Source organism: Berghia stephanieae, chromosome 11, assembly GCF_034508935.2.
Source record: "Berghia stephanieae isolate SIO BIC M18660-M18661 chromosome 11, UCSD_Bste_1.3, whole genome shotgun sequence".
Classification (NCBI taxonomy): Eukaryota; Metazoa; Mollusca; class Gastropoda; order Nudibranchia; family Aeolidiidae; genus Berghia; species Berghia stephanieae.
Window position 1 is genome coordinate 44,123,161 of NC_088370.1, and position 7,500 is coordinate 44,130,660.

General features: G+C 43.0%; 1 protein-coding gene and 1 long non-coding RNA gene across 2 annotated transcripts in view; one reads left to right on the forward strand and one right to left on the reverse strand.

Annotated features, from left to right (window-relative positions):
• The window catches only part of LOC144956444 (uncharacterized), a 150,384-nt gene that overhangs the window by 44,029 nt on the left and 98,855 nt on the right, over positions 1–7,500 (forward strand). The gene's annotated exons all lie outside the window — the stretch shown is intronic.
• LOC144957096 (uncharacterized) overlaps positions 1–7,500 on the reverse strand; it is a 17,865-nt gene that overhangs the window by 1,272 nt on the left and 9,093 nt on the right. The window lies entirely within an intron of this gene.

The window sequence follows — 7,500 nt, forward strand, 5'->3', positions numbered from 1 at the left end:
CACAAATGTGAAGTCTTGTTCCTTTATACGGCTCAGAGTGACTAAAACCACCACCAATAAGTTTCAAACATTCATATAAAATTTTTAAAATTCCCTTTATTCATCCCATGGGGGAAATAAATTTTTCTCTAGGGTCCATACCAAGGGTAGACTGGAATAACCCAGGCGTCAGCCGCAGTTCAGCGCCGCAAATTGAGCTAGGGCAAGATGACTTGCTCACGGCCACACAGCTCAGGCAGGGGGTGGTCGAACTCGGTACCTTTCAGGTCCGAAGCAAAGACCGTACCGCTGAGCCACGTCACCCCTTCCTCGTGACATTCTAGATCACTGGTATGATCACTGTCGTATGTCGCTTCTAGAAGCATCCAAACTTGGACACGATGACATTCTAGATCACTGGTATGATCACTGTCGTATGTCGCTTCTAGAAGCATCCAAACTTGGACACGATGACATTCTAGATCACTGGTATGATCACTGTCGTATGTCGCTTCTAGAAGCATCCAAACTTGGACACGATGACATTCTAGATCACTGGTATGATCACTGTCGTATGTCGCTTCTAGAAGCATCCAAACTTGGACACGATGACATTCTAGATCACTGGTATGATCACTGTCGTATGTCGCTTCTAGAAGCATCCAAACTTGGACACGATGACATTCTAGATCACTGGTATGATCACTGTCGTATGTCGCTTCTAGAAGCATCCAAACTTGGACACGATGACATTCTAGATCACTGGTATGATCACTGTCGTATGTCGCTTCTAGAAGCATCCAAACTTGGACACGATGACATTCTAGATCACTGGTATGATCACTGTCGTATGTCGCTTCTAGAAGCATCCAAACTTGGACACGATGACATTCTAGATCACTGGTATGATCACTGTCGTATGTCGCTTCTAGAAGCATCCAAACTTGGACACGATGACATTCTAGATCACTGGTATGATCACTGTCGTATGTCGCTTCTAGAAGCATCCAAACTTGGACACGATGACATTCTAGATCACTGGTATGATCACTGTCGTATGTCGCTTCTAGAAGCATCCAAACTTGGACACGATGACATTCTAGATCACTGGTATGATCACTGTCGTATGTCGCTTCTAGAAGCATCCAAACTTGGACACGATGACATTCTAGATCACTGGTATGATCACTGTCGTATGTCGCTTCTAGAAGCATCCAAACTTGGACACGATGACATTCTAGATCACTGGTATGATCACTGTCGTATGTCGCTTCTAGAAGCATCCAAACTTGGACACGATGACATTCTAGATCACTGGTATGATCACTGTCGTATGTCGCTTCTAGAAGCATCCAAACTTGGACACGATGACATTCTAGATCACTGGTATGATCACTGTCGTATGTCGCTTCTAGAAGCATCCAAACTTGGACACGATGACATTCTAGATCACTGGTATTATCACTGTCGTATGTCGCTTCTAGAAGCATCCAAACTTGGACACGATGACATTCTAGATCACTGGTATGATCACTGTCGTATGTCGCTTCTAGAAGCATCCAAACTTGGACACGATGACATTCTAGATCACTGGTATGATCACTGTCGTATGTCGCTTCTAGAAGCATCCAAACTTGGACACGATGACATTCTAGATCACTGGTATGATCACTGTCGTATGTCGCTTCTAGAAGCATCCAAACTTGGACACGATGACATTCTAGATCACTGGTATGATCACTGTCGTATGTCGCTTCTAGAAGCATCCAAACTTGGACACGATGACATTCTAGATCACTGGTATGATCACTGTCGTATGTCGCTTCTAGAAGCATCCAAACTTGGACACGATGACATTCTAGATCACTGGTATGATCACTGTCGTATGTCGCTTCTAGAAGCATCCAAACTTGGACACGATGACATTCTAGATCACTGGTATGATCACTGTCGTATGTCGCTTCTAGAAGCATCCAAACTTGGACACGATGACATTCTAGATCACTGGTATGATCACTGTCGTATGTCGCTTCTAGAAGCATCCAAACTTGGACACGATGACATTCTAGATCACTGGTATGATCACTGTCGTATGTCGCTTCTAGAAGCATCCAAACTTGGACACGATGACATTCTAGATCACTGGTATGATCACTGTCGTATGTCGCTTCTAGAAGCATCCAAACTTGGACACGATGACATTCTAGATCACTGGTATGATCACTGTCGTATGTCGCTTCTAGAAGCATCCAAACTTGGACACGATGACATTCTAGATCACTGGTATGATCACTGTCGTATGTCGCTTCTAGAAGCATCCAAACTTGGACACGATGACATTCTAGATCACTGGTATGATCACTGTCGTATGTCGCTTCTAGAAGCATCCAAACTTGGACACGATGACATTCTAGATCACTGGTATGATCACTGTCGTATGTCGCTTCTAGAAGCATCCAAACTTGGACACGATGACATTCTAGATCACTGGTATGATCACTGTCGTATGTCGCTTCTAGAAGCATCCAAACTTGGACACGATGACATTCTAGATCACTGGTATGATCACTGTCGTATGTCGCTTCTAGAAGCATCCAAACTTGGACACGATGACATTCTAGATCACTGGTATGATCACTGTCGTATGTCGCTTCTAGAAGCATCCAAACTTGGACACGATGCATTAGATCCTGGTATGATCACTGTCGTATGTCGCTTCTAGAGCATCCACTTGGACACGATGACATTCTAGATCACTGGTATGATCACTGTCGTATGTCGCTTCTAGAAGCATCCAAACTTGGACACGTGACATTCTAGATCACTGTATGACACTGTCGTATGTCGCTTCTAGAACATCCAAACTTGGACACGATGACATTCTGATCACTGGTATGATCACTGTCGTATGTCGCTTCTAGAAGCATCCAAACTTGGACACGATGACATTCAGATCACGGTATGATCACTGTCGTATGTCGCTTCTAGAAGCATCCAAACTTGGACACGATGACATCTAGATCACTGTATGATCACTGTCGATGTCGCTTCTAGAAGCATCCAAACTTGGACACGATGACATTCTAGATCACTGGTATGATCACTGTCGTATGTCGCTTCTAGAAGCATCCAAACTTGGACACGATGACATTCTAGATCACTGGTATGATCACTGTCGTATGTCGCTTCTAGAAGCATCCAAACTTGGACACGATGACATTCTAGATCACTGGTATGATCACTGTCGTATGTCGCTTCTAGAAGCATCCAAACTTGGACACGATGACATTCTAGATCACTGGTATATCACTGTCGTATGTCGCTTCTAGAAGCATCCAAACTTGGACACGATGACATTCTAGATCACTGGTATGATCACTGTCGTATGTCGCTTCTAGAAGCATCCAAACTTGGACACGATGACATTCTAGATCACTGGTATGATCACTGTCGTATGTCGCTTCTAGAAGCATCCAAACTTGGACACGATGACATTCTAGATCACTGTATGATCACTGTCGTATGTCGCTTCTAGAAGCATCCAAACTTGGACACGATGACATTCTAGATCACTGGTATGATCACTGTCGTATGTCGCTTCTAGAAGCATCCAAACTTGGACACGATGACATTCTAGATCACTGGTATGATCACTGTCGTATGTCGCTTCTAGAAGCATCCAAACTTGGACACGATGACATTCTAGATCACTGGTATGATCACTGTCGCTTAATGTCCTCTAAGCTCAAACTGGACATGACATCTAATCGTATCATCGTGTCCTCTAAGCAACTTGGACCATCTTATGTATATTTGTTTCTAAACAAGAGAGATTCTCTGTGCCTGTATGTCGCTCAAACTAACGAACTAGATCTGGTTATCACTCATTCCTTCTAATCCAATGAAGACATAGATCGGAGTCTTGTATCGTTCAAGCAATGGACACGAGCTCATTATATGTGATCTAGACATTGAATGACATTAACTGGATTGTCGATTCCTGAACAAATGACACGATCTAGATGGTATAACTGTCGTATCGCTTCTAAAGATCCAAACTTGACCAGACATTCAGTCATGTATGTCACTCGAGCCACTGAACTCATTGACACGTACCTATATGTCCTTCAAGTCTGACATAATGCACGAATCATCGATCCTTCTAACCTTGAACATAACTGACACGTATATCATGTCATGTGTTGAGCTCTGAGACATAACTGATATCACTGGTATGTCCTTTAGTCCCTGACATCATTGACACGATGACTCTATCGTAGACCTTGGCCGAATCATCACGTGATCACTGGTATGTCTTCTACCTGAACATCATTCGTATCTGTCATGTCGTCTAGTCCTTGAAGATACTTGCGATGATCACTGTAATGTTCGACTCCACTTGACACAACTTGACACTGTTGTCACTGATCCTTCGAGCACTGACATACTTGACACGATTCATCATGTACATCATTGCCAGAACATCAATTGGAATACTCTAGTCCTGAACACTGCGATGCTTCTAGAACTCAAACTGCAATGCTTCAACACTGGAGATCAGTCGTAGTCCTTCTGAAGCTCAACTGAACATGACAATTCAATACTGTAGATCACTGTCGATGTCGTTCTAGAGCACCAAACTTGGACACGATGACATTCTAGATCACTGTATGATCACTGTCGTATGTCGCTTCTAAAGCATCCAAACTTGGACACGATGACATTCTAGATCACTGGTATTGATCACTGTCGTATGTCGCTTCTAGAAGCATCCAAACTTGGACACGATGACATTCTAGATCACTGGTATGATCACTGTCGTATGTCGCTTCTAGAAGCATCCAAACTTGGACACGATGACATTCTAGATCACTGGTATGATCACTGTCGTATGTCGCTTCTAGAAGCATCCAAACTTGGACACGATGACATTCTAGATCACTGGTATGATCACTGTCGTATGTCGCTTCTAGAAGCATCCAAAACTTGGACACGATGACATTCTAGATCACTGGTATGATCACTGTCGTATGTCGCTTCTAGAAGCATCCAAACTTGGACACGATGACATTCTAGATCACTGGTATTATCACTGTCGTATGTCGCTTCTAGAAGCATCCAAACTTGGACACGATGACATTCTAGATCACTGGTATGATCACTGTCGTATGTCGCTTCTAGAAGCATCCAAACTTGGACACGATGACATTCTAGATCACTGGTATTATCACTGTCGTATGTCGCTTCTAGAAGCATCCAAACTTGGACACGATGACATTCTAGATCACTGGTATTATCACTGTCGTATGTCGCTTCTAGAAGCATCAAATCACGATGACATTCTAGATCACTGTATGATCATGTCGTATGTCGCTTCTAGAAGCATCCAAACTTGGACCGATGAATTCTAGATCACTGGTATGATCACTGTCGTATGTCGTTCTAGAAGCATCCAAACTTGGACACGATGACATTCTAGATCACTGGTATTATCACTGTCGTATGTCGCTTCTAAGCACAACGCAAGACATTCTAGATCATGGTATTATCACTGTCGTATGTCGCTTCTAGAAGCATCCAACTTGGACACGATGACTTTAGATCACTGGATATCACTGTCGTATGTCGCTTCTAGAGCATCCAAACTTGGACACGATGACATTCTAGATCACTGTATTATCACTGTCGTATGTCGCTTCTAGAACATCCAAACTTGGACCGATGACATTCTAGATCACTGGTATATCACTGTCGTATGTCGCTTCTAGAAGCATCCAAACTTGGACACGATGACATTCTAGATCACTGTATGATCACTGTCGTATGTCGCTTCTAGAAGCATCCAAACTTGGACACGATGACATTCTAGATCATGTATGATCACTGCGTATGTCGCTTCTAGAAGCATCCAACTTGGACACGATGACATTCTAGATCACTGGTATATCACGTCGTATGTCGCTTCTAGAAGCATCCAAACTTGGACACGATGACATTCTAGATCATGGTATTATCACTGTCGTATGTCGCTTCTAGAAGCACCAAACTTGGACCGATGACATTCTAGATCATGGTATGATCACTGTCGTATGTCGCTTCTGAAGATCCAAACTTGGACACGATGACATTCTAGATCACTGTATGATCACTGTCGTATGTCGCTTCTAGAAGCATCCAAACTTGGACACGAGACATTCTAGATCACTGGTATATCACTGTCGTATGTCGCTTCTAGAAGCATCCAAACTTGGACACATGACATTCTAGACACTGGTATGATCACTGTCGTATGTCGCTTCTAGAAGCATCCAAACTTGACACATGACATTCTAGATCATGGTATTATCACTGTCGTATGTCGCTTCTAGAAGCATCCAAACTTGGACACGATGACATTCTAGATCACTGGTATATCACTGTCGTATGTCGCTTCTAGAAGCATCCAAACTTGGACACGATGACATTCTAGATCACTGGTATGATCACTGTCGTATGTCGCTTCTAGAAGCATCCAAACTTGGACACGATGACATCTAGATCACTGGTATGATCACTGTCGTATGTCGCTTCTAGAAGCATCCAAACTTGGACACGATGACATCTAGATCACTGGTATATCACTGTCGTATGTCGCTTCTAGAAGCATCCAACTTGGACACGATGACATTCTAGATCACTGGTATGATCACTGTCGTATGTCGCTTCTAGAAGCATCCAAACTGGACACGATGACATTCTAGATCACTGTAATCACTGTCGTATGTCGCTTCTAGAAGCATCCAAACTTGGACACGATGACATTCTAGATCACTGTATGATCACTGTCGTATGTCGCTTCTAGAAGCATCCAAACTTGGACACGATGACATTCAGATCACTGTATGATCACTGTCGTATGTCGCTCTAGAAGCATCCAAACTTGGACACGATGACATTCTAGATCACTGTATGATCACTGTCGTATGTCGCTTCTAGAAGCATCCAAACTTGGACACGATGACATTCTAGATCACTGGTATATCACGTCGTATGTCGCTTCTAGAAGCATCCAAACTTGACACGATGACATTCTAGATCACTGGTATGATCACTGTCGTATGTCGCTTCTAGAAGCATCCAAACTTGGACACGATGACATTCTAGATCACTGGTATATCACTGTCGTATGTCGCTTCTAGAAGCATCCAAACTTGGACACGATGACATTCTAGATCACTGTATTATCACTGTCGTATGTCGCTTCTAGAAGCATCCAAACTTGGACCGATGACATTCTAGATCACTGTATTATCACTGTCGTATGTCGCTTCTAGAAGCATCCAAACTTGGACACGATGACATTCTAGATCACTGTATTATCACTGTCGTATGTCGCTTCTAGAAGCATCCAAACTTGGACACGATGACATTCTAGATCACTGTATTATCACTGTCGTATGTCGCTTCTAGAAGCATCCAAACTTGGACACGATGACATTCTAGATCACTGGTATATCACTGTCGTAGTCGCTTCTAAAGCAT